Genomic DNA, 3,924 nt, shown 5'->3' on the forward strand with positions numbered 1-3,924 from the left:
ATTTTCCGATGAACATTGGTTCAGAACAGTGCTTCTTAAATAAATAATCACAGCTTTAAATAACAAAATATAAGTAGCTACTGTTGTAAAATATTTTTGTTTTGGGGACCCAGTCCAGAGATGAAAATCATAATGAAATGGCCTAGGACCCTGTCAGGCTGTCACCCTAGGCTAATTAATATAAATTTAATTTGGGGGTCCTTGAAATTTAAATGGCTGAGGATCATTGGGTTAAACTGAGTTAATTCACATAAAATACAATGACAGCCTACATAACTTTTGAATAAGGGCTTGGTTTAGAAAAGCCTATATTTTGTGCTAAACTAATATATTGAATAACATGGCATTGTAGAGAGGTTAGTGACAGATAAGATAATTTCTCCATTGTGGGGCTGCACCGCTGCAGGACTGAGGACTCTGCAGTAAGTCAACACAAAGTGAAAGTGCAGCTTCAAATCAGTTTTTTGTTCTTACCTGGAGACAGTGTGTGCTGTGCACAGGGGAACAATTGTTTAATTATATCCATGGTGTCTTTCTGTCGCTATCCATAATGCGACGCAAAAGTACATTTATGTTTGTTTTGGTGGGCTAGATAGATTCGGTAGATCTCCTCCTTGTATGGCCAGCCACGCTGTTTCGCATTAGACAAAAGGAAATCAGCTGGACCATGTCCGACCAACGTTAATACATGTGACGTAGGACCGCCACACTGTCGCAACTGTAGGAAACATTGTTTTGTTTTGAGTGATAGTTGCAGTTTGACCGGATAGCTAGATTAGCTACACTAGTAGGCAGCGTGTGGGCTAAATGCCCTCTGTTTACTCTGTCAGTGCGTGTATGTGTGGCGCGGAGGAGGAGGCGTGCGGGTGTGTGTGTGTGTGTGTGTGTGTGTGTGTGTGTATGCGCGCGTCATGACGACCAGCGGCAGCGGGGGTAGTTATTAAGGCAAAGTACCGCAAAATAATCAAACCACTTTGCAAATGGCAACACAACTACAACACAAATTTGTTCTGCGCGGGACGTGAGGGGAACATTGGTTACCGTAATGACTGGAAAATTGCGATAAACGGTAAAATGAACTTCTGTGGGCGCCGGTCGGGGCACCACGGCCACTGTGGCCGTATGGGCATATACTTTTTCGAGGGGCACACGGCCAAAGAGAGGGGCAACGACGGCCATGGCCGCCGTGAAATTCCTGCCCTGGCTACTAGTCCTTCTACCACCCTTCAACTTTGGGCACTGGATAGCTGAAGTTGAAAGCTTCAACTTCAGCTACCCAGTACCCAAGGTTGAAGCGCCCTTCACCTTTGGGCACTGGATAGCTGAAGTTGAAAGCTTCAACTTCAGTTCATTTGATCATCAACTTTCAACCTTGGTTCAGTCTACATGTAAAAGTGCCCAAAGTTGAAAGGAGGTGGTCAAATTAACTGAAACTGAAGCAATGGTGTAATTGTGCCCAAGGTGGTCAAATGAACTGAAACTGAAGCAATACTGTAAGAGTGCCCAAAGTTGAAAGATGTGAGACCTCAAAGTGGGGTACACAGTTCATATCGGTATCGGCAAATATGCCAGTCTAATCACAGATCCGACACAGGGGTAAGGAAGGGGTTGACACTATGGATGTAAATTAAATGTTGGGGCATGTGGAGTTTGCTTTGGAGTTGCCAAAACTGCAAGTGCACATTTGAGTGAGGAGTCTGCTATAAACACAACACCAGATATATAGCTAGATAGCTATAAACACAACACGAGATATATAACTAGATATAGCTATAAACACTATTTCCAGTCGGTGGACTTCAAAATAAGATATTTTTTTATTTTTGTATTATTATAAATATTATTCTCTGGTATCAATATTCGGTATCGGTATCGGCTAACACAGAAATATTGGTATCGGGATCGGATCGGAAACGAAAAAAGTGTATCGGGACATCCCTAGTTATACTGGCCCTTTATCACATTCAGGGTCGGTGATTTATCTATAAAAAATGACCACCAAGCCATACACTATCCCTTACAGTTACACAATGATCAGCACAGCACCTGGACGAATTCGTGACATCTTGATTGTGGCCAGATCAAGTCAAATCAGATCAAGACTAGTCAGATCTGGCCCAGAATGTCACCTAATTTCAACCATTCTGCCCACTAAGACGGACGTCCCTGATGAATCAGAGAGAGTCCAGATCAACTTTAGTCATATCATAACTAGTCAGATCTGGCCCAGAATAAGCTATATTATTTCAACTGGTGAAGACGTCCTGGAAATGACGTCCCCATATGGGCTGTGATCTGGCCTAGTCCTGAACGTCACCAGACGTCATTGGCTTGCTGGGTAGAGCACCTGGCTGCGCTGCTTGGATTTGACATGCTGTCTCCCAGTGGTTCACAAAGTGGGGTCCGGGGACCCCCAGGGGTCCTTGAGGGAGTTCCAGGGGGTCCCCAGCTAAATGATAGTTAGGAACCAAATGGGTTGAGAACTTAGAGTATATATGAATAGAGACGGCACCCGAGTTCTCCTCCCATCCACTTGCATTAAGTTGCTCAAAAGCGCATGAGGCGATTTCACTGTGCATTCTGGGTAGGAACAGAGTGCATTCTGGGATGGATTGGGCCCAAACACATGAACGCGCTGCCACTGACTATCATTGCAGGCATTCAGCGTTCACGTGTCATCGTGAACGTGCACAATGATAGTCAACGGACCAACGCGTTCATGTGTTTGGGCCCACGCTGCAATATCAAATTCGTCCACTATGTCCATTTCGCCTCAGGGTTTCATCCGGGTGCCGTCTCTATTCATATATACTCTAAGGTTGAGAATCACTGCTAGAGCCGTAAAAATCTTCTATTATGGGGGTCCCTGGCATATCTTTTTCAAATGGGGGTCCACGGGCTGATTAGTGTCAATTTGGGGGTCCTTGACATGAAAAAGTTTGGGAACCACTGCTGTATCCAACATACAGTCATGAAAACGTGGTTGGTGATTTATTTATCAACAATGACCATGCAGTGCATGCACCTAGCCATTCATTATCCCCTTGCATATTGTTGCTGTCGGGAGAAAACCACCTAACTAGAGATGTGACGTTCGTGAACGAGTCGGATCTTTTGAACGGCTCTTTGAAAGGAACGATGGGATCCGGTTCACAGTAGGGAGCCGTTCCTTTTTAGAGGAGGAGGGGGGCAGGGGGGTTTCAACTAGGGGGGGGGCACTGGGGAGACACTTGGGGAGGCACTGCGGAGTGGGGAGTCCCTAGGGAGGCCCTGGGCAGATATTGGGGAGGTACTGGGGAGGCACTGGGGGGGGACACTGGCCCCCTTCCCCCCCCACCCCTCCCCACACCCCCCCCCCCCCCCCCCCATCGGGAACGTCGTTCAAAAGAGCCAGTCTTTTGAACGACTCTTTGAAAGGAACGGATCCCAGAGATCCGGCTCCCTTCAAAGAGCCATAAATCCCATCTCTACACCTAACTCCATTTTTTTCTCTTCCATAAATCGGTGCTTTTGAACACCCTTTACGTCCGTGTGTTGGTTAAAAAAATATTGAACCAATGAAAAGTAGTAAAAAGTGCTTTGGACAAAACCTCTTAACTCCACTGGACCCTCAAACTGTCTACTAAAGCAACTAACTCCCCCCCTCTCATGCAAGTAATTGACAATAATTATATAACGTCACAACACCAAGTTTGATGAGGCAGTATTGCTTTGTTTTACATTTTTAAGGTTTTCTTAATTTCCGGAACATTATATATTTTTAATTTTCTAAAAAAGGAACATTTTGGAGTTAGGTGGTTTCTTCCCAACAGAAGAGATATGAGAAAGAAAAAAAAACATAAATATTTATTATTGACACATTGTACCACATTGTAGAAAAAAGAAAGAAAGGGAAAAAAAATCAGACATCTTCTCTTAACCTGA

The sequence above is a fragment of the Electrona antarctica genome (genome assembly GCF_951216825.1).
Source record: "Electrona antarctica genome assembly, chromosome: 9".
Classification (NCBI taxonomy): domain Eukaryota; kingdom Metazoa; phylum Chordata; class Actinopteri; order Myctophiformes; family Myctophidae; genus Electrona; species Electrona antarctica.